At 47.1% G+C, this 25020-nt stretch overlaps 1 protein-coding gene across 1 annotated transcript in view; it reads right to left on the reverse strand.

Annotated features, from left to right (window-relative positions):
* znf536 (zinc finger protein 536) overlaps positions 1-25020 on the reverse strand; it is a 77586-nt gene that overhangs the window by 4487 nt on the left and 48079 nt on the right. The gene's annotated exons all lie outside the window — the stretch shown is intronic.

Below are 25020 nucleotides of genomic sequence, written 5' to 3' on the forward strand. Positions count from 1 at the left end.
CACATTCCGCCTGACATTTCTCTCATCTGACATGCTGAAACAATCACAAGCTCATCCACAGCCCCCCCCTTGCTTTCTTCTGTAATCTTCCAGAAATCCACCTCCAGTCTGTTTGATCTCCTAATAGAAACATCGAACTTTGTTTCTGTCGCTTATTTCGGCTCGGGTTTTGCATTTAGCCTAAAACTTTCAAAGCCGGTTCTATGCAGGAGGCTGTGATGATGGGAATCACACAGGACGCCCGCTGGAGATGAAGAATATCAATGCTAGACGTGCGACAAGAAGATCTGCGCTCGTCGTGACAGCCCATTGACCTTTGTTTAAAGGGGCACGCCACTTATTTTACGGATAAAGGTCACTTTGCTAGTTAAGGGTAATAATCCCCGGACGACCTGCTGTCTAATGTCTTCTTTGGTTTGTGAGGAGCTTATCTCGTCTGAGGAAAGTAAAAAAAAAAAGAAGAAAGATGTCATGAGAGAGTAGAAAGGAGGAAGCCACAATTTAAAACATCCACTGGTGTTGAGGTTACTCTGTCGGTACGAAGGCTTCCACAAACAGCGAGGAGGAAATGAAACATTTCTCTCTAAACCTGAAGTCTGGAAAACACTGACGGTGTCTAATGGACTATTAGTACATCTGGATTTAATTATTGTGTATTTACACACCATTAAGCTCTAGGTCAGAAACTTGAGTCCTATATTTTTAAAATGCAGTATTTCTAATGCCTTCTCCTTTTGGGATTTTAAAAACACATTTAAATATCACATGTTTTAGAATGATGTCTGTCTTTAAAAATGCAACTGGCCTTATAGCTTCCTTCTTTTTCTGGTGTTCTGTCCTGTTCCTCCCTCGCTCCCTTCCTCTTAACCCCCCCCCCCCCCCCACACACACACACACACACGCCCTTGTTAAAAAAAAAAACTTTTTCCCTAGGACAAGCCAAGCCATGACAGGCACTCTAAACCCCCTGCATTAATGGGAGGAAATGGCATTCGATCCCTGTTTGATCTCCTAATCATTTCTGCTGAAATGATAATTAGTGCCCTTCCAATCCTCCCACAGAGGAGGAGAAAGGGCTGGGTGTGGGGGGAGGGGTGGGGAGGGGGGGTTAAATACATAAATAGAAAAAAAAAATCCTCTCACTCCCCAGACCCCAAATGACATCTCGGTCACCATGTTCACAACCAACAAGTGCTTTCCTCTTTCCTCCACGGCAAAGTTCCCATCCTCTCACACAGAGTGGGCGTGCGCACACTGACACACACTCACACTCACACACACACACACACACACACACGGAGACACGGCGCCTGGCGACTGCTGTCTGTGATTCTTTTCAGCTGACATAATCCTGATTGATTCGTTCAGCAGATAAAAACTGGGTCCACTTCTGCCCTTTTACTCGGGGGGTGGGGGGGGGCATAATACAGGCCTTTATTCAGCAACAATGTCGCATAATGGCGTTGGAATGTGCAGGGGGAAAGGCCACGTCTTAAATGCTCGTGACACGCTGTGCCGGCGCTCTAAAGTAGCAGCGGAGGGCGGGCCGAGGAACGCCACCAGGCCCGTTTGGGTCTCATGAAGTGCATCCTTCACCCTGTCGGAGCGCCTGATGTGCGCCTCTGTGCGTTTTCAGATCCCTCTGGGTGTCGTCGTGCAGCTCTGCGTCACCTTTGTGTTCTCACAAAGAAGTCAAGGGTTTCAGCTCTCGGGGTTCCTCGCCACCGCCCCTTCTCTGGGGGGAAGGCTTTGTTTTGGGGACAGGAATGGATGAGGTCATCTCATCGGCAAAGATCGGAACCTTTCTTTGCTTTTCTTTTTCGTCGGCGGTCTGACGCTTATTTTCTGAGATTTGAACCCTGCAGGCTGAGTTCATACGAGCTCAGCGTCCTGCGTTCCTGCAGCGTCACTAGCCGCCGCCGCCACCACCACAACCACCAGTGTCTCGACTCCATCAGGATTCATCGTACGAGAGTGTTGCAATAAATAAATGCTGCTATTATCTTCAGCTCGTTCACAAATATCTCCGGGTTGAATTCATTCTATTCTAAAGAGAAACTTCCAACAGGTTTATTTACAGTAGAATAATATTTCACTGTGTGCTGTGGTGACCTAACATGACCTTCAAAGTGGAAATTCAATCAAAACACACACACGCACACACACACACACACACACAGTTTCTTCTACTTTGTGACCGTTGCTCCCGTTTGAGGAGCAGCACCAAGGAAGCCTGAGCTTCAGGGCAGACGGCCGTTCTGCCAGTCACTGATCTTAGTTGCAGGCGCTAATCTTCAAACTACGAGTTGTTATCGGCACCAGCAGATCTGGTTACTAGCATGGCGCGGCGTGAGGCCAGAGGGGAAACGGGAAGGAAGGAGGCGCCTGGCGAACAAACATCTGACCGTGGAAGAATGAGAAGTTCACTGAAAGAAATGTCTGTGATGCCTCAGAGTGGAGAAACACTGCAGCTAATAGGGCAACATGGTACGGGGAAACATGGTAAGGGGCAACATGGTATGGGGCAACATGGTACGGGGCAACGTGCATAAAGGGCAACATGGTATGGGGCAACATGGTACGGGGCAACGTACATAAAGGGCAACATGGTATGGGGCAACATGGTACGGGGCAACGTGCATAAAGGGCAACATGGTATGGGGCAACATGGTACGGGGCAACGTGCATAAAGGGCAACATGGTATGGGGCAACATGGTACGGGGCAATGTGCATAAAGGGCAACATGGTATGGGGCAACATGGTACGGGGCAACGTGCATAAAGGGCAACATGGTATGGGGCAACATGGTACGGGGCAACGTGCATAAAGGGCAACATGGTATGGGGCAACATGGTACGGGGCAACGTGCATAAAGGGCAACATGGTACGGGGCAATGTGCATAAAGGGCAACATGGTATGGGGCAACATGGTACGGGGCAACATGCATAAAGGGCAACATGGTATGGGGCAACATGGTATGGGGCAACATGGTACGGGGCAACGTGCATAAAGGGCAACATGGTATGGGGCAACATGGTACGGGGCAATGTGCATAAAGGGCAACATGGTACGGGGCAACGTGCATAAAGGGCAACATGGTATGGGGCAACATGGTACGGGGCAACGTGCATAAAGGGCAACATGGTATGGGGCAACATGGTACGGGGCAACGTGCATAAAGGGCAACATGGTATGGGGCAACATGGTACGGGGCAACGTGCATAAAGGGCAACATGGTATGGGGCAACATGGTACGGGGCAACGTGCATAAAGGGCAACATGGTATCGGGCAACATGGTACGGGGCAATGTGCATAAAGGGCAACATGGGATGGGGCAACATGGTACGGGGCAACGTGCATAAAGGGCAACATGGTACGGGGCAACGTGCATAAAGGGCAACATGGTATGGGGCAACATGGTATGAGGAAACATGGTACGGGACAAAATGCATAAAGGGCAACATGGTATGGGGCAGCATGGTACGGGGCAACGTGCATAAAGGGCAACATGGTATGGGGCAACATGGTACGGGGCAACATGGTACGGGGCAACGTGCATAAAGGGCAACATGGTATGGGGCAACATGGTACGGGGCAACGTCCATAAAGGGCAACAGAAAATGGGATGCCTTGCTCAAGTCTGCAACGCTGAACCATGAAGGGGAAATGATATTCATGTTAACTTCGCTTTAGGATGGTGTAAGTCGCCCCCCGGGCCCTGGACTGGTTCTTCTGCGTGTGGTTCTGGTGGGGCCATGGTGGTCGTTCTTGGGTTGCTGTAGCTGCTTGGGGTGATCTGGGGGCTTATGTTGCCATTGATGGGTCCGGGATGGCTGCCCCGTTCTTAGGTGGAGGTTTCACGCATGCCAGATCCACCACTCCAGCACCTATTAAAACTCGTTTAGAGAGTCAACCCCGCACACAGATCTCTGAGTTAGTGGAGGTTGCTGGGTCAGTGCTTGTGGCTCTCACTATGCTCTCTCTCTTTTTCCTCAGATCTGAGAACTTGGTGATCCATACTTTCCTCTAGAGACGAATGTGAACCTGGTGTATTGGGACAACTCTTGGTGATGATTGGATGGAAGGGGTAGAATTAAGGGGCACAAATAAATCCATTGCACTTTCTTCTCAGAACACTGTGTTTTTGTCACTTTTTGTTTGTTCATGTTGTATGTTCACTGCGGTGTGCACAGCCCTCTACGGTGGTAAGCAGGTAATAAAATCAATAAAATAGGAATAGGCTAGGCTGCCAAGAGGGCAGGTGACGGTCACAATCACTATAAGAATAAAAATTGCATAGAACTCCAGCAGTGACTGACGTTATGTCCGTCACTGTGGAGCACGAATGCAGACAAGGTAAAAAAAGAAAAAAAAAAAAAACAAAAAAAAAATAATAATAAAAACTTCGCTTTAGGAAAAAGGGGGAAAAGTCCAAAAGGAAAATTCAGACCTCAAATTTCAGATGGTGACAGAATTTAAAATTGTTTTGGCACCTTTCTAAGATGACTTGTCACTGCAGCTTGGAAACTGTGAGATCGACCTCACACCTGTGGAGAAGCTGAACCAGGGCCAGCAGGTATGATGGTCAGCTGGGTGCTCGTCGTTTTGACATTACCCCCCCCCCCCCCCCCGGTTCTGTTTCATAGGGTCATAATATTTCGCCAAATGTGTGACATTAAATAGGAATTGATTACATTATTTTAAAATATATTTAATCAAAGGGTAATCACGAACATCTTCCCCTGCAGTTTGCCACCTGTTACTGCGCTCCGGGTTGAGCATCACAAATGAGCCCTATCTTTTTGTGTTCCTTGTTTTCTCTCGCTCCTGCCTGCTCCCCGTAGATGCTCTCGACAGCATTGCTCTACGTTTACCGCAACGCAAAGGCGGAAGAAAGGCAGCAAACGTGAGATATAAATCATGCCGAGCACCTGGTTTTCTTTTCTGAGTTGGCTTCTTAGGCTTTCCGTGGTCTCTGATGGTTCAACAGTTGCTGCTCAAACATCTGCTGCCTGCTCTTAGCAGATCTCAATTAAGGCTCACAGCCGGGCACGCCATGCACCGCTCTCTCTCTCTCTCTCTCTCTGTTTTTCTAAATGAAAAATGAGTGAAAGGGTAGAAAAGGTCCAATAAAGCCCACTGAGTGAGGCCATTAGAAGGAGCACCGGCGACGGTTCGGCAGGGTCAGCTGGAGATTACAAGCTCAGCCATTCAAGTCAACACCAGATGCACTTTTAAGAAAACCCGACCAAGCAGCAAAAACACAACCCTCCCTCTTTTTCCTCTTTCCTGTGTGTGTGTGTGTGTGTGTGTGTGTGTGTGTTTTTAGAGGGGCCCTAAAGAAAGAGACAAAGAAGAAGAAGGAATGAGTGTTGATATGATTATGTAAATGTAAACAGGATTTCCTGCCGACTGGAAGCCGTTTTTCTCTCTGACCCGTTCTCCTTGCAAATCTTTCATTTAAGACAAATTCCCCCGGGGAGGCAGCTCCGCCGTTACTTAACGGGATAATTATGATATACTAAACCTTTCCAAGACACCCCCTCCTCACACACACACACACACACACCGTCTCTCCATTTCTCTCCTTCTGTCTGTCACTCCCTGTCATTTCCTCTCCGACCCTTCCTCTGCCTTCCATCGGACCAGACTGATCCGTATCGGACCAGAACAACCAACCAGGAACTTCCCTGATATGAGTTCCTGAATACTGAACATTTGGGAAAGCTTCTGGAGCCGAGTCATCATCAGTCACTAACAATTAGATCTAATTAAAAATAATGAAATTCTTTAGACTCAACATTGATATCAGATTAATGCAGTGCATTATAAATTTGAATTTAAATAGAACATGTGCAAGACAATTAATTTTTACGAGGATTTTTTTGTAGCTTTTTGTAGTGATGGAAGAATTTAAGTCTAGCTGTTGAAAATAATCTGAAAGCCAGTTTTTAAGTTTGAAACTCAGGTCAGCTCTTAACAACTCCCAGAATCAAGGGAGTGAAATCTATTTTACAGGAAACCTTGGACAGCTATCCAAAAAAACAGCTAGTTAAAAAAATAAAAATGTCACGCAACCCATCCAACCCCTTCACAGTCAGCAGCTTGTCATTGGCTGAGGAGGACATGACAAACCAGAAGCCGCTGCCCTTCTGAACCGGAGTGGAAAGGCTGCTAATGCTACGACTTCAGCTGTGAAAGGCTTCTCTCGCTAGTTGGACCTTAGTGCCATGACCTCACCGTGGAAGAACTGAACAGCTATCACATGATCTTCCATGCATCTGTGTGTGTGTGTGTGTGTGTGTAGCTGAGTATGATCCATAATACACTGCGCTCACCCTTTGATCTCCGAGAGGCAACGAATATTTCTAGAACAAAGAAACACACGCTTTTGATGTCAAGCCTCGGAAACGTGAACGCGCGAGCAGAAATCACCGCTCCAAACATTTCATAACGCAGACATACATTTTAATTGCGATCCCGCGCGGTCGTTTGGTTCCTTATTTACTTCTATAACTTTGTTAGGGAGCCACACGTCTAACTATTTACGTGCTGGTGTAAGCACTCGTGGCTACAAGTCCTCCAGTTTGACAACGGCCACAAACAGAGCAGCAGGAGATCAAAACCTCTCATCAGGGAACGTGACAGACGACAGATACGGCGAAAGACTTTCCATGATCGCTGGAGCATATGGGTGGGGGGGGGCGGGGGGGCGTCAAGGATAAAAAAGTAATACGGGATGGCAATAAAAATTAGGAGAAATAAAAAAAGATTTCATTCCACAGAACAAGAGATGGGAGAAACCAGAAACTTCCCACTTTTGACAACATGTGGAATCAATAATTTAGGCCCGAACAGGACGAGGGCAGCGCTCGGTGTGGATGGGGCATCGGTCACAAGCTTCAGTTCGGATGTCCTCTGCTAACTGGCGCTCCTTAAACTCAGCTTCCTGGATCTCTGCGCTGACCTTGAGCTCTGACCTTGAGCGAGTGCAAACGTTTGGAATGACTGAAGCTTTGTGTGCATAAAGTCGAACCCTTTAATGCTTTGATACCCTTTCAAGTTACTTTTTGTTTATCGGTGTGAATGAGGCCCAATAATGGTCTCAACTTTGTGGAAAGTTACGTTAAACTGAAACGTCAAACTTTATTCACTGTTCCTGATCCACTGTCCGCTCAAGGTGTTCCTCAGGGAGACGAGTGAATGGATGCTGCTCTCACACCGGGCTCCTGCTGAGTGGAGCTCCATTACAGAGTGGTTTAGAAAAAGGCGTTGCCACAGGATGAAGATGCGCTCTTCAAACTGAGAAGGCGTCAGCGTCTTCTGACTGAGTCTAGTTGACCGTTTGGTCAAAATGCTTTAAAAAGGAGAAATAATTACCAACGCTTGTCATCGCTCTTTTGCTGGGACCAAGATAGACACATGAAACGTTGCATTTGTTCGTGTATCAGCATCACAACAACGACTTATCTCTGCCCGGTGGAAGCGCTGGAGCCCACTGGTGCTGACGTGTCTGAAATAACTGTGCCCCCCCCCCCCCCCCTGCCCCCGCTCCATTGTGTTGCTGCTGAAATCCATAACATTTCTTTTGTTCCTCTTCTTCCTGTAAGCCTGCTCTCTTATTTTCCCAAGGCCGAGAAACTTCAGGCATGAGAACCCCTGATATAAAACCAGGGAAATTTACCTGGGATTAGCAGCCATTGACAAATAACCTTGGTGATAGATGCACAGTAGATTTGGTTCAAAGCTCTCCCGGCAGCCTCAAAAGAGATTAGTTCACTTCTTATCAGGTCAGCCGTGTCGCCTGGGAAATGTGTTTAAAGTCACATTGATTTATTGAAAGATTCCCCAATAAGAAGATATCTCTCGACTTAAGGAGTGTGTGTGTGTGTGTGCGTGTGTGCGTGCGTGTCGTGTGAAAATGCGCCTCAAATAAATTACACTGCCTGTTCAAGCTTTAAAGAAAAAAGCTCCAGACAAAGACATTTTCAACAAACGAGCAGCGCGCTTCGAACTCAAAAAGCACTTCCAGATAACTGGTGCTGAATACTGCCACTGGAGACAGGCGCTCCCATTCGCTCTCTACCTGTCTCGCCCACTCTCTCTCGCCACTTACCCCATGTTGATAGTGCTGCTGAAAACAGTGATTGTACAGTGGTGAGACACCGAGCGACGCTGACAGGGCGGCGTAATAAGGCCTCTTTGTTCCCCGGAGAGGGAGAGAGTGGTAGAGAGAGGTGCAGACAGACAGGGGAGGGGGGGGGGGGGGGGCAGCTTTCATTTACACCATTACCTTCTTAAGCGTCATTATCAGGCCGGGGAGAAGAGGAGTGTGGGAAAACAGGTGGGGCAGCCACTGAGAGGAAGGACAGATCTGACACGGTGCCCATGGAGTCTCTCGCTCTCTCTCTCTAATGGACATACACACACACACACACACACACACACTTTCCTTGTATGTCCAGTACAACGTCTTCTCATTCCGTTTCAGTTTCTAAAATGTGTCTTCCAGGGTCAGTCTGGACAAACACTGCATTGTTCTTCAGACGAAATGATCTGCATGGCGCCGATCGAGAAACCGAGCAACGGTTCCTGACTGACCGCTGTCCCCACTGTCCCGTTGGAGGACATGTCATCGAGGCTTTCTCGTACGTAGCACACGTGTGGGACATGACTTGGCATCAGATGAGGACGGAAGCAGCCGCTCATCTTTTCGTCTGCATCCTGCCATTCAGCAGGTTTGGACTCACAACCCCCTGAACGAGAGCGAACTCTTCCTCGTCGTGCATCGTCTCAGACAGACGAGGAACGTTTAAGCTCGTGTTTCTGGGACAAAAAGGATCCACCTGATGCTTAGTATGGGCGCCTCGTTTTATAAAGTACAGCTGCATATCGTACTTTGGTAGTTCCTGCTACTTGTAAAAGTATTTAACTTTCTTTTATCCCATTTCATTTCATAACTCACTTTTTGTTGGAAATATTTTCTGACAGAATGAAGTTCCTAAACTTTTAATGTAATAAAAGAAACACAGTGCATGAAAGAGAAATGTTCTCTCTGAAAAAAAGGAGTAGCCGATATTGTGAATATTTTAATGATGTTTTGTATCTGCCTTTTGTGACCTTGCAAAATAAATTGCAAACATTTTCTAATTGTATTGAGAAAAAAAAGTGTTTTCTTTCTCTTCTAAATGTAATCGTTACATAGAATGTCTCTGACAGGGGTTCTATCTTGATCATCCTGTCTTTCTCTTTATTTAACATTACTCTTCCTCTCTCTCTCTCTCTCTCCCATCTCCTGCCTGCCTCCGTCCCTCCTTTCTGTGTCAGCCTCCATGCGTCCTCCGTGCCTTCGTCTGTCTCTCCCACTGTTTGCTTTTAACTCTTGAGGTCATCCAGGACCCCTGGGCGGCGATCCCAGAATGCCGAGCCGACTAACGTCCTGCGGCGCTGCCTTCTGGCCACGGCGGACGGCAGCGCCAGAACTCAATTGTTGCTGCGGCTCAACCGTGAAGAGCGAGCTCTTCAAATGCTGTTGGGATGGCGTGGTGCTTCTACAGTGTAATAGCCTCAGCAAACCTCTGGCTGTTAAATGTACTGCATGAGGATGTCAATAAATCATTAGCACCTTCGTTTGTAGCATTAACATAATTACCACAAACAAACAAGCAGGAGGAACGGCAGCCTTCACTGGCAGATTGTTTTATGGCACAAAGAGACTTCACACAGAACAGCCATTCAAACGGGCTGTCCTTCCATCTAAACGGAGGTAAAGAGCCCAGCCTGTCAGCCAATCGGAACCAAGACCACGGCGCCGGTCCCAGGAAACAACACGCTACAGGGTGAGACGCATGGAAGGACTTCCTCATTCGGAATCATCTGGGCCTTAAAAGCAACTCACAGGCAAAACTTCTCAATAATCATCAACGCTGAGCATTTGGAGCGTGCTCCTCTTTTAAAGGACACGAAGGTGACAGAAAAACTGGAGCAGATAGGAGGTGGAAACAATGAACAACCGCTTCAAGTCACTTTCATTCATCTTTACTGAGCTTCTGATTCTTCTTGTTATCCCTTAATCTGTGTCTATTTGAATAAGCAAGACATCCCATGCACACACACACACACACACACACACACACACACACACACCATGATCAGATGGTTTACACAAAACGTGCTGACCGGGATTCAAACTTGGTGAGACGATGAACCTCGGGCCAAAATAGAGCTCATTGAATTTTGGTGAGGATCCAAACGGATCTTTTTTTGTTTTTACTTTCTGTAATATTGTGATATCGTTTTTTTTTTTAAATGATCAATCATTTTCCAGAGAATAAGACATGGATCTTTGGGAGGTGGGACATGTTGGGGTAGTTGGTGCAGGGGTCTGCGCAGTTTGGTGTAGACCCAAATTAAAGTCTTACTGTAATCTGTCAGAATTCCATCTGTCCTGTAAACGACAGCCACGGTGATGCTCATTTTGTTATCTCTTCGCTCGTATTCCTGTGTCAAATATCATTATAATTTAGTCAATATGATTTATTTTAATCAAGTTTGACTTGACTCCATCGACAACAGCAACAAAGAACATCCAGCAAGGACAGGCATGTGTGCACGAATTCAGCTCCAAGAGTGCAAAAGGTGCAGAAAAACCGGAAAACTGATGATCGATACGCAGCAGAGCGTCAGAAACAATGTCGCTGCATCGGGGCCTGCGTTTATTGGATAGGGCGAGAGGGAGGCTGACGGCGGGGGGAGAGACACCGGGGCTGCTTGAGCCGTGATGGATGAAGAAATCAATGCGTGCGTCTCTTCGTTCAAACAAATGAGACACGTATTGAGACGAATCGGTCCAAACACACACACGAGCACAAGCATATGTTACACCTGTAAGGACACGCAAGGGTTAAACCGCCCGGCTGCGGGTTCCAAACCAAAGACACAAAGAGCATTCATGTCTTAAGCTGAGTCAGGACTACAGGAAGTTAAATCAGTTCAGGTTTACAACAATTAAATTAAATTAAATATAGATTTATCGATCACAGTTTGAAATGCATTGGTGAACCAGAGCCTAGGCTCTGTCCAGGGTTTCTGCCTGTTAAAGGGAAGTTTTTCCTTGCCTCCGTTGCCAAAGTTCTTGCTCTTGTGGGTCAAGTTGGGTTCTGTCTTTCCCTGCTAATCCTGTAAAGTGCCTTGAGATAACTTTCTGTTATGATCTGGTGCTATATAAATAAAAACGAATTGAATTGAATTGAACAACATCTGAGACTAAACTTTCTGTGAAAATAAAAACTCTTGCATGTTTTACTTTAACTCATGAAACTTAAATGCAAAAATAAAAATGTTGCATTGATATATATATATAACAATATATATATTCGCAACAAAGCAGCTGAAAAGAACAGCAGCTTTTAACATGAGGCAAACAGGCATAAGAGAGAATCCATCAGCCTCGCTGCTGCATGCACCGGACTCCAAGCGCCGACACAACGGCATGCGCCGCCGCAGCCTCGCTGCTGCATGCACTGGACTCCAAGCGCCGACACAACGGCATGCGCCGCCGCAGCCTCGGTGCTGCATGCACTGGACTCCAAGCGCCGACACAACGGAATGCGCCGCCGCAGCCTCGGTGCTGCATGCACTGGACTCCAAGCGCCGACACAACGGCATGCGGCGCCGCAGCCTCAGTGCTGCATGCGCTGGACTCCAAGCGCCGACACAGCGGCATGCGGTGCCGCAGCCTTGCTGCTGCATGCACCGGACTCCAAGCGCCGACACAATGGCATGCGCCGCCGCAGCCTCGCTGCTGCATGCACTGGACTCCAAGCGCCGACACAACGGCATGCGGCGCCGCAGCCTCAGTGCTGCATGCGCTGGACTCCAAGCGCCGACACAGCGGCATGCGGTGCCGCAGCCTCGCTGCTGCATGCACCGGACTCCAAGCGCCGACACAATGGCATGCGCCGCCGCAGCCTCGCTGCTGCATGCACTGGACTCCAAGCGCCGACACAACGGCATGCGCCGCCGCAGCCTCGGTGCTGCATGCACTGGACTCCAAGCGCCGACACAACGGCATGCGCCGCCGCAGCCTCGCTGCTGCATGCACTGGACTCCAAGCGCCGACACAACGGCATGCGCCGCCGCAGCCTCGCTGCTGCATGCGCTGGACTCCAAGCACCAACACAACGGCATGCGGCTCCGCAGCCTCGGTGCTGCATGCACTGGACTCCAAGTGCCGACACAACGGCATGCGCCGCCGCAGCCTCGCTGCTGCATGCACTGGACTCCAAGCGCCGACACAACGGCATGCGCCGCCGCAGCCTCGCTGCTGCATGCGCTGGACTCCAAGCGCCAACACAACGGCATGCGGCGCCGCAGCCTCAATGCTGCATGCGCTGGACTCCAAGTGCCGACACAGCGGCATGCGGCGCCGCAGCCTCGGTGCTGCATGCACTGGACTCCAAGCGCCGACACAACGGCATGCGCCGCCGCAGCCTCGGTGCTGCATGCACTGGACTCCAAGCGCCGACACAACGGCATGCGCCGCCACAGCCTGCATGCACTGGACTCCAACCGCTGACACAACGGCATGCGCTCAAACAGAAGTGGAGACTCCAGCCAGATCAACGCTGCTCAGAGGGAAGCGACAGCTCCGCTCTGCAGCCGACGCCTCCTCCCGAGTCCATGGCACGATTCTTTTCGTCTGTGCATGCGAGCAGTTTTGCAGATCCTGTCCAGCTACACGCTGACACACATTTCTGAACACGCTCTAAAGCTTTCAGCTCATAAACTGAAGATTGCGGCTTAGAAAAGGGTGTCGCTGAAATCTTTTCAAATCATTTCGGGATCTCGGGCCTTCTGGAGACTTGGATCGCGCCGTATGTTTTTGGCTATTTATTTTACGTTGTTGTTGTTTTTTAAAGTCCCCGTCTTCTTCAGTTGATTTGGAAAATGCTGCAGAGCTGCTCAACTGTGGTGATCCAGAAGCGTTCTGTCGAGGAACTGCTTTTCATACGTGGGTGCTTCCAGTACGCGTAAGGAAATCTAAAACACAGTGCTGCAGCTGCGTTTGGCTTCCTGTTATCACAGTGGGACAGCGATGAAGAGGCCGAGAGGTACGGAAACAAACAGCGATGTTTCATCGGCCCCCGAACAAAGTGTGCGTTAAAGAGCATCAGTCGGGAGCCGCGTCAAACGCACCGAGCTTTTGGACACAATGATATCGACAGAATGTCAAGAGCAACAGCGACTGACAGGGAGTGTGTGTGTGTGTGTGTGTGTGTGCAGAATGATTACACCAGTGCATCTCGCTGTGGTTATGTGTGTGTGTGTGTGTGTGTGCGTGCCACGTCAAAAAACAAAGGGATCCAAATACAGGCTTGTGTAGAAGCATAAATATCACTGGCTGTCAGTCAACTTCAAACAATGCAGCTGTAATCTATGAGAACATAAATACAAGCAGCTGCATGCAGCCAGAATGAAAAGCAGCCGCAGTAAAACCTGACTATTAACCACATCTGAGTGGGTCGCCGGTTGAATCCCGGCCGAGCTGAAACGGACCGGCGGCCGGCCGGATACACAAACACAGAAAGGACTCCAGATCCCACAAGTCTGCTCTCTGCTCCGTCTGAAGGGCTCTGGCTCTCATCAATAATCCCAGTTGTCAGACCTCCCTGTCGACAAGGAGCAGATCTACATGCACCCCCCACCATGAACACACACACACACACACACACACACACTCTCTCTCTCTCGCTGAGCTCACCCCAGTGGCTATATTCTATTTCCTATTTCCATCATCACCTGATTCTGATTTAGAGGTCAGGGGATGAAGTGCTGGATCAAGGCCAGGCTAAATAGCAGCATCAGTGCTAACTGAAACTTTATTTAAACACACTCTTTTCTCCCTCTTCAGTTCACTTTTGGACCTACACAGAACCCCAACAAAACATGTCAACCGTGTCCCGAGCGTCGAGCCGTACTCGAGATCCACGGGCTTTCACAAACAATCATTCGGTGCAGCAGGAAACATTTCTCATCCAGAGCGAGGAGGCCGATGAGAAGCGTCGATGTGTTGGAGCAGAAGGCAGTTCTGCTGTTTGACCTCTAGATGGCGCTGATCTTTTAGGTTCTGGTGCGACACACGGAACAACCTGTGTCGTTGCATTGCATTTTGATCTCGGAGCATGTAGGCATGCATGTGTAGCACGTCGTTCTCTCTCTGTGATGTTTATGAGTCTTTTCTTTTTTCGCAGGACAATAAAAACATTAATTTGCCCTGAAATCATTTCTGACGTAAATGCAGAGCGCTGCCCGTTGGAACCCAGTAATGAAGCATGCGGCATCTCGCCGGCTCCTAATTTGACTAGTTAAATGACTCCATTACGTGTCTAACAGACAGAGGCAAATCATTTCTGGTCAGTTGAGGCTCACTTACCCACATCCTGGTGCCGGGGAAACGTCTGCAGCTCTGGCTGAGCATTCTCTCTGCCTTTTCTTTTTTTTTTTGTCTCTTGATTGGTGAAGACAAACCAAGAGGCAACAAAATGATGCATTCTTATCTCTTTGTTAGATTTATTATAAGGTCTGAAAAGAAGTAATAAGGGACAGAATTGTCTCTTTTTTTTTAAATCAGTGTTTAAATATTTCCCCAATTTGTGTAATTATATCCTCGTAAACAGCCCATTTAACGTCTGACAGAGAGACTGAGATTAAAATATATTGAATTATTAAAAGGACTACCTGCTGTCCATCACTGTCACTTAACACATGTCGAATGTGAAGTGGTGTCCCAGCAGCGACTGGGCGGACATCTGTTATCACACACACACACACACACACACACACACACACACACACACACTCAGCGATATTATTAGCATTCAGAGAAGAAAAGGAGTTTGTTCGTTGATGCCGAGAGCAATGACAATGGTGCTGCTCATTACTCGGTCCTCACAGACCATAATACTCAGATGTCTCCTGACTTCCTCCCACTGACCCGCACCGCTCTGACGACAGACCTGACAAGCAGCTAATCGGCGCAGATTAGAAAGACTCTATCACAGCAGCTTTGAATCTGAATGTGTCGCCATCATTCAGCAGCGTTCACAATAATAGAATCAAATACGGCTGCAGCGAAATGGGGGGGGGGGGGGCATTTACTGCAAAAATGTGCTTCTAGGAAAACAAATAGGGGACAAGACAGGACAGACTGGAATGATAAGGGAAGCCTTTTTAATGCGGTGTGTGTGTGTGTGTGTGCCAGATTAGTGTCATCCATCACACTCCGTACTGTACTGAGACATAAGACGTACTGATTAGCTCTGGAACATTCAACCTCATGAACCTTGGATTTCCAGACTGGCACGTGCACGTATGTCTGCTGGTGTGTGTGTGTGTGTGTGTGTGTGTGTGTGTGAGCCTGACGGGATGTCCTACTGATTCTTCTGTTGGATGTGATGGGGTGATGAGTGACATGCCTGCATCACTGATAGCATTCTGTCTGACTAGATTCTCTCCAAAAGGGCCGATGTGTGTGTGTGTGTGTGTGTGTGTGTGTGTGTGTGTGAGCGTGCGTGTTTTTCGGAAGTTGCAGTAAACTCTACGTGTATGCGGGTCGATTAAAGGCAACATACTTTAAAGTTCATCATCTACACGGACATCTTTCCAATTATATATTCGTCTTCTGCCCATTTGATTTTTTCTCTCATTCTCCCTGCCACCCCCCCCCCCCCCCCAGGCACACTGTGTGTCAATAATGCTGCCAGCTGCTCCACGACTGCTGCCCGGTGTGTGTGTGTGTGTGAGAGAGAGAGAGGCCTAAGTCTGGTGGACATAAAGGGCTTAATGTGATAGGTAATTATGTAGTCTGATCTCACATGCAGGATTTAAGAGCTAACCACACCAGCCGCCTCCTGGAGACACAGTGACGTCTATAAATAGCTGTCATCTGACAGGAAGATGGACAGAGAGACGGAGACATGGACACGCACAGGCCGAGACCGAGTCCGGGCTCGAGCTGCCGCGTGGCAAGGAAGAATAAAAATATCGGAGTTTATAAAATACAAGCAAAACACATCCGAGTTTCTCCTTTGAATTAAATTTAAAATTCAAAAAAATTAGAGAAAAAAAAAGGAGGAGCTGGAATCAAGAATGTTCCAATATTTTAGGTTCCAATTATAGAAATTATTCATATTAATCCGCAATCAAAATGCTATCTTGTGGAATTCCGGAGGATTTAAAGAGCAACGATGCCGTCAGTGATCTTCTTATTCGCGTTTTGGTTTGTGCGTTGCAGTTTAAATTTTAGGACTAATACAGTCATCAGGAGGAATTAGATGGTGACAGTTGTGTGAAGCTAAAATCAATAATGGCTGCAGTTTGACCTGCTGCATTCAGACGAATGAGGGCGCCGGAGAGAATCTAAACACTAAGCACCACCCGCTTCACACCGGCACGCCTCGATGCTCGAATCCGGGCGACCTCGAGAGGCGGGGCATTCCTGCGCTATCCTTTAACTCCCCATGCCACCTTGCTGCCCTCCCACTTCCTCTTCCTCCCTCCTCCTCCTCCGTTGGCTGGGGGAGTGCTGGGGCGTGCGTGTCGTCCGTGTGACTGTTGATCCTTGCAAAGAGGACAGATCAAATATGCCTCCTCCAGAGTACGAGGCTTTCCGCTGGGGCCTGCTGGATATGATGATTGGGGCTGACGGACAGAGCGGGCCGCTGGGTTTTGAAGTCTTTAACAGACAGTGGGGGCTTTGATAGGCCCCCGCTCCGCTCACACTGGATCGCCAAAGACACCAGGCGAAAAGAGGACGAGCTGGGGGCTGAAGAGGAGGAGAGAGAGAGAACAAAAGCATCTGTGGAGTGGTCAGGGCTGGCGGCGTCGGCAGCAGCAGCCGTCGGAGGCCTTTTGAAGTTTACACGCTGCCCCCCCCCCCTCCGCTTCTGCTCCTCTTTTCTCCTCTTCTGTTCCTTCCTGCTCAGTTTGTCCTTGAATGGGTGGCTCGCTTCTGTCCTCCTTACCCTTTGGTATCAACATGCACTAGACTAGAGGGTGTGACCCAGTCAAACGGAGGGTTGTCCTTCCCACCTCCGTCCCCTGGACAGTTCCTGGACAGTTCCTGGACGGTTCCTGGACGGTTCCTGGACACATGGCTTCAGGACATCATGCATGATCATCAGGAGAGGTTACGGGTGGGCAGGGGGGGGGCAACAAAGCCCACTCCAGCAACGAACCGGACTGAGTAATGTCATACTTTCTTGTTCTATTTTTGCTTCAAGACCCGAGTCATTTCAAACGTACATCTATCCAAACCATCGCCATAGCGATGGCAGATGGAAGAAGGCGCTGAACGTTGTCTGGAGGAGTCCATCACTAGAGCACATACCTCCACCAATAAGGAACGCTCTCACACGTCTGTCTAACTGGCCTCACGCCTCCACAAAGTCGAATTAATGGTCACGTGAAAAGAGATCAATCCCAGCGGACAGAGTAAGCCATCCGAAGGACGCGGGTGAAGACCGAGCTTCCCCAGCGGACGGGAGCACACGAAGAGAACTTCCTTTCATCTGTTGAACTGAGCTGGATCAGCATGAAGTCCGAAATCTAGTCCTTTAAAGTTTCTGCATCCCTGACGGTGACTGTCCGTTCAATTGGGATCCACAGCAAACTAATAATAATGATAATGACAATGATAATGATAATATAATGATAATAACAAAATAATAATGATAATAATAATAATAATAATAATAATAATAATAATAATAATAATAATAATAAAAATAATAATGATAAAGACAATGATAATGATAATACTAATGATAATAACAAAATAATAATGATAATACTAATAATGATAATACTAATAATGATACTAATAATAATAATGACAATGATAATGATAATATAATGATAATAACAAAATAATAATGATAATATAATGATAATAACAAAATAATAATGATAATAATAATAATAATAATAATAATAATAAAAATAATAATGATAAAGACAATGATAATGATAATACTAATGATAATAACAAAATAATAATGATAATACTAATAATGATAATAATAATAATGACAATGATAATACTAATAATGATAATAATAATAATCATGACAATGATGATAATAATAATAATAATGGCAATGATATTAATAATTATAATGACAATGATAATAATAATAATAATGACAATGGTAATGATAAAACTAATGATAATAATAAAATAATAATAATAACAATAATGATGATAATAATAATAATGATGACAATGATGATAATAATAATAATAATAATAATGATAATGATGATAATAATAATAACAATGATAATGACAAAGATAATGATAATTATAGTGATAATAAAAAAAATATAATGATAATACTAATAATGATAATAATAATAATAATACTAATAATGATAATAATGACAATGATGATGATAATACTAATGATAATAATAATAATGACAATGTTGATAATAATGATAATAATAATAATGACAATACTAATAATAATAATGACAATTATAATACTAATACTAATGATCATAATACTAATATTAATAATTATAATGACAATGATTATGATAATAATGAAAATCATAATGATAATACTAATACTAATGGTACTAGTGATAATAATAATGATAATACTAATGATAATAATGATAATAATAATAATAATAACAATGCTATTAATAATACTAATTATAATAATGATAATAATAATACTAATGATAATAATGATAATAATTTACTAATACTAAAAATAATAATAATAAAAACGATAATGATGATAATAATAATAATCTGTTTCTATGTAACCTGCTGACTAGCGAACCAATAAACACACAAATGTGGGTGAAAACACAACCGACTCAGGAATAAAAGAGTTTGTTAAATATCCACGCTAACCTCTCTACTAAATGACGAAGTTTAGCGATGTGATTCTGACTGCCACCATGACTCACTAGCTGACCGGGACGTAAACTCAACAGGAAACAGTTTGTGGCGTCATGAGCAGGTAGGGGTCGGGTCATTTTCTCATGAGCTCACATACAACTGGACATCGTCTTGCAACCAGCTCACTGAAGTAAAACCACAAGCATGTGTCGCTTTTAAAGGTGATGTCAAACAGCTGATTTTGCTATTTGCAAAATGTAATAAAAAGCTTTATTGTGCGCTCCCCTTTCTGTACGTTAATTCACACAGTGACGCTAAACACTCGGCAGATGGCTTTTGTCAGTCCTGGAGAGCAAGAGTTAACCCAATCCTCTGTTCGCCCTGCCTCCTTCCCTTTCTTCTTTTCAAATGTCTCCCATATAAACAGATTTTGTTGCTGCTTAAAGTGGGCTCAAAATTAAAGCGTATCGTTTTACGCACACATTGCATGCATATTACTGAGCCCCAGCTGGTGGCAGGCTGCTCTTAAGAGCCATATGATTAAGTTAGAGGTTGGGGTATCCGATAAGATTGGAGCTCTCTGCCTCTCTTACTGTCTCCCTGCCTATTTTGCTGCAAACTTATTAAATGGAGGAAACGACGTTATTCTTTCTGAGTGTACGTGTAATTATTGCCACACACCTGTGACTCCCTGCCATCTACGACAGGGAAGAAGAGAAGGAAAGGAGGGATGATGAGGGAGGGGGCGGAATGAGGAGAAATGTCATTGGGAGCAGCGGGAGTCCTCGTTTCAGAAAAAAGGGATGAGGATAAAGAGGAGAGGGAAAAACAAGAGAGCTTGTTAATCACACTCTTTCTGTCACAGGCTGAACACTGATATCCTAATGATTCATGCCGAGATGGTGACATCACAAAGGAAAGGAATGGAGAGATGAACGGAGGGAAAGAAAGTGATTGCAAATGAAGGAGGAGGAGATCATCTGGACAGCGAGCTTTGCTCAGACAAGATGACAGAAAGTATGAATTAAAAAAAGGAAAGCAATAAACTGGGACATTCACATTCCTCCGAACATGCGCTTCTTTAATTTGAACAGAATGTTTCCTGAGAAAGTTTTCCGGCCAATCAATCTGTAATTTCCCCCCCTCCTCGTTTGCCGGTTACCTCGGCAGACCACCCCGACGGAGGCGGCAGCAAGCGATGCGATCCTCGGGAGACAGAGGAAGTGACCTATTAAATGGGAGAGGCCATCTTCCTTCAGCCCCGCTCCCAAACACGTGAGTCAGGATTGTGTAACTGTTTACCTTTGACTCGGGCCAGAAGTTCCTCTCCCCGTCCGGCGCTGCGTCCGGCTGCAACCGCAAGCCTCTTTCTGTTAACCCCTTCCTCTCCCTATCTGCTCTAGCAGGACAGAAGTCAGAGCCCCGGACAGTCTGAGTCATTGTTCGCTTCAGCACCCCGGAGTAGCCCAAGGACATCAGCGAGGGGAGGGGGGGGGGGGGCTCCGTGTCTCGCTCCAGGCCATGCATGGGACCCGTCATCGTATTCATTATAAGGAATTACCGTTGGAAAAGAATAAAAGCCCCTTATGCAAATATGAGTCTGCTATCGATCTGATATTCATCTCAGCCAAACAGGTGGTAAACTCTGTTCTGTAACCTCTGCTGCTGGGGGGGGGGCGCTTTGAACTGATGAACCTGTGATCTCATGTCGTTTTTGATCCATTAGCTTCAGTGAATATTCAGGAAATATGTTTTTTTTGGCAGGACTCAAAAGGCTGTTTTTCTGCACCAATCCAGATCCGCTCGATCTGAGACAAAAAAAAAAAGAGATGGAAATAGCGCTGGAGAGCAAGCGGGCTGGATGTGCTTTTATTTATTTTGTTGGTGTAATGTTTTAATTGAAAGCAGATTGTTACAGATGCCGGGGCCGAGCGCCGCTGATGACGCGTCTTTAATATTTTAGAGTGGTCGTTGCTGGAAATGTTGCAGCAGCTGTTTCCTAAAGCTGTAAATGTGGACTGTTTCAATTCCTTTTGTTTGTGTGTGTGTGTGTGTGTGTGTGTGTGTGTGTGTCTGTGTGTGTGTGTACATGACTGACAGCTATGGATTTACTGTAAATTAGAGAAATGAATATGGAAAAGTGATGAAAAGGCAGTGAAAGAGGAGGAGGTTGTGCACGTGTGTGTGTGTGTGTGTGCGTGCCCAACTGTTCGCTGTTGAATCAATCCCTCCTCGTCCTGAACGCTGCTGATTATTCTCTTATTTGAGATTGTTCCAGGCAGCTCACACACTGCTGCCCTGCACATTCAGAAAGCGATATTCAAATGTAAAGTCACACTAAAAATAATGAGCTGGAGGGAGAGAGAGAAAGGTTGGTGGAGGGAGAAGGAAGGCAGGAAGATGAATATATATTTCTATTGTGGTGTTTTTTTTATGTCAGAGCAAAGAGAGCGGCTTTCGCCGCTGCTTTTTCGCGTCGAGGTGATTGTCATCAATTCGCTGCTTGGCATTTAAACCACTCTCTTCAAATACGAGTATTTGAAATGCAAATCCAGCTGCGTTTGCCCAGACAAATTAAAAGACACTCAGAGGAGTGAAAACACACACACACACACACACACACACTTTTGAAGACATACGTTTGGACTGTTTTTTATCACCGGAGTTGGCGGCGTCAAGCGCGCCCGTCTTTGTCTCGTTGCGCAGAGAGCAGAAGATAACGCGGCGCAGCCAAACAGCAAACCGCCATGTTTGTAGTTGGGTCATCCCGAGCCGACTTCGATTGGGTGTCTCATCCCCCCCGACTTCACAAGACACAGCGAGAAAATATGATTCCCATTTTTCCCCCCCCGCGCTCCATCTCTCTGACACTACAGTTATTTAAACATCAATAGCAATGCATCTTCTTTAGCACACACTCTTTCTCATATTGATATTTGTATATGATCATTACTTTTGGCCCCTGCATTCTTTGTTATACTGCGTCAGCTTCAATAGGTGTAAGATCCAATACTGCAGCCTCTGCATTCAACCCCCCCCCCACCAAAAAAAACCCTATAGAATCTGGAGCAGGACCAGAGTAAAGTCAGTCCTGAAACCACGGGGAATGAACGCAGCTTCCTGGACTGTAAACTTTTGATGCTGAAAACCACCTTTTAATGAAATCAGATCCTGCATCGTGTTCCAGTCCGTCGCCTGGAAGAGATGCCTTCTGCAAATCTTCGGCTTGGCTGGCAGCACGCTTTCACAAAGAGGAAAAGAAAGCGACGAGTGAAAAATCATGTTAGAAAAAAAAAAGTTGTGCCTGCTGTCGGATAAAGTTGCTGAATATTTGTTTTCTTAATTAACAAGCAGAGATATTTTCTGTCAGATGATGAACGGAGGACAAGGAGGGTAGTTAGTGATGGACGGATGGTGTTGATCACAGGATGGATTCATTAACAAAGGGGGAGAAAGACACACACACACACATCAGTAGAACAGTGGAGGGCTTCCGTCTGCACCAATAGAAGAGGAGAAGGAGACGTGTGTGTGTGTGATTAAAGTGTCTTTTATTTATGAACTTCTTGGAATGATCATCGAATGTCGGTAAAAAAAAATGGGAGTGAAGTTAAACAGGAATGTGTGTGTGTGTGTGCAGAAGAGGAGGGGGTTTGGATGAGGGGCGCCGGAGGATGACTACCTGCAGAGATCCAGCGTCCAAATGAGAACATGATAACAACATCAGAGAAGGAAGAGAAGGACCGTCTGCTGGATGACGACAGCATTAGAGACGAGTCAGATAATTAAGAAACGCACTTAGCGGTTTGTCAAAAGTGGCAGATACGGAATTTGGCTCTGCACGCGGCTCCATCCTGTGTTCCACACACACGATAATGAGCCTCGGAAAAATGAAGGGAAGAAGAAGAAGAAGAAGAAGAAGAAGAAATAACAGGAAGCAGCAAGAAAATCCGTCAAAGGTTTGTGGTCTGGCCGCACGACGGATGTCAAGTTGTTCTGGGCTTGTGATGTCGCTGTCCAGTCAGGGAAATGAGCCACATCTTGGATGGGAAGCAGACAAGAGGGGTGGCAGTGGATGGGGGGGGGCACAGAAATAAACCCAGCTCCCATCTGATGAGCAGCTTGTCCATAATACTGCATCTCTGCCTCTTGCCAACTCTGCTTCTCGATACAGAAACAGGATAAGTGCAGATTTTTAGAAACGATTCCCTCCGTGCTCGTCTGTCCCGCCCCACGGCCGCCATTGGGCCCGGAAGCATTCGGAGCCGCTGCCACAGATAATCAGGTGGCCGCTTTCATCACTCTGCCCCACATGACGCGAGCGACAATGAAATGAAAGACGTGGAGGACGATAAAGACGGGCAAACAGCAGCATTCATCTCTTCTGCACCCGACGACTGCAGGACAGATGATGCGGCCATCTTGAGATCGTTTGTCATCTGTCAGGCGGCGCTGACCTTGCGATGAATGCCCGCCGTCACACTGAAATCATCTTTTACAGCGAGAAACAGGAGCTGGAGCGATGGGATGGGATGGGGAGGGGGCGGGGGGGCAGATGGAAGAGAGGGGGCTGTTGTTGTCGGTAATAAAGACAACATTTATGCCTTCCATTCGCGCTGCCGGTTAAAAGAGGCACAAACATGGAAATCTATTACGCTACGCTTCTTAAACGCGTGACCAATCCTCACTCAGTCCAGGCCGGGGACGGAGAACACGGCGTCTGCCGGTTGAGCCCCCGGTTGAGCCCCCGGTTGAGCCCCCGGTTGAGCCCCCGACGCGTCCAGATCAGCCCGGATTCCATGATAGAAAGGGAGATTCGTTTCTTTCACAGAGTGAGAGGCGGAATGACGGAGGGGCAGTACGGCCAAGCGCCGCTTAACGCTTTTCTCCCCCCCCCCCCCCCCCCCCCCCATGCACAACAGCATCAACGTGCGCCGCTATGTGCTTTGCCATTGTTCTGTGTTTAAAAGCTTAGGAGGAGCACGCCGTTTGTGCAAACTGGCAGAGTTGGCGGCCGTGTCCAAAAGCCTCGACTTAAAGTTGCTCGGCGAAGAAATGGGCGGCTCAAAAGGGAGCGATAGAAAAGCAGTTAATAAGAGTGGTTACCCCAGAATGAGCGGGGATGAGGTTTCACATTAAAAAAGATTTATCTTAAAGTATGGTGCTAATCCCTGCAGTGTTAATCCACCCGCCACCCCCAATCCCCGGACCCCCCCCTCTCAGAACGCGTTTCATTCCTGCAGAGGGATAATAAAAAACTATCAACCATAAAGTTCTTACAATTTCTGGAAACTGGCGGCTGATTTTACAAGGATTCCTGGCCAGTGAATCACAGAACGAGGAGGACCCATCTCTCTCAGAGGATGGGGGGGGGGGGGGGTACAGCGGAGGGCAGCGAGGGCGAAAGGGAAAAGGAGGAGCGAGGGACGGGGGCGCGTGTTGGCTGTGACCTATTTGACGAGCGTCCTGGTGGCGGCGACGGCGGTGAAAGGTGGCCGCCGGGCGTCGCCATGCTCTCTGTGGCACCCGGCTGGATGGATGCCTCTGCCCCCCCCCCCCCCACCCCACCCCCCCGCAAGCTGCTTGCATGAGGAAGCATATGGGTGCATGAGAACCTCAGCCCACTTCATGAATATTTGATTCATATTTCCTGCGTGTGTGAGTGAGTGTGTGTGTGAGTGTGTGTGTGTGTGTGCATGAGAGAGAGAGAGAGAGAGAGAGCATTCCATTCTCTCTCCCACAAGGCCTTACTTTGTGGCCTTCGAATCATAATTGCCGATTCCTGAATACAAATCTCTCAGCGCCAAACAGAAACGACAAAACGAGGCTCACATGACGTGTAATCAAAGAAAAGGTGGGGTGTGTGTGTGTGGGGGGGGGGGGGGGTCCTTCCGCATCCAGTGAGAGAGAGAGGAGGACCAGCGGGCGGTTCCGAGCCGGGCCCGGGACAAAGCGGGCCAGTGTTGCAGCGCCGGGCCGGTTACTGTACCTCTCAGAACTAATATGGAACCGTATCTGTTTTGGAAGGACGATTCAGATTACTGTGAACGCACGAGGAAAGTCGTTCCCATCCCTGCGACCCGGGAAACCGGAGTCCCACT

This window comes from Brachionichthys hirsutus, chromosome 1, assembly GCF_040956055.1.
Source record: "Brachionichthys hirsutus isolate HB-005 chromosome 1, CSIRO-AGI_Bhir_v1, whole genome shotgun sequence".
NCBI lineage: Eukaryota > Metazoa > Chordata > Actinopteri > Lophiiformes > Brachionichthyidae > Brachionichthys > Brachionichthys hirsutus.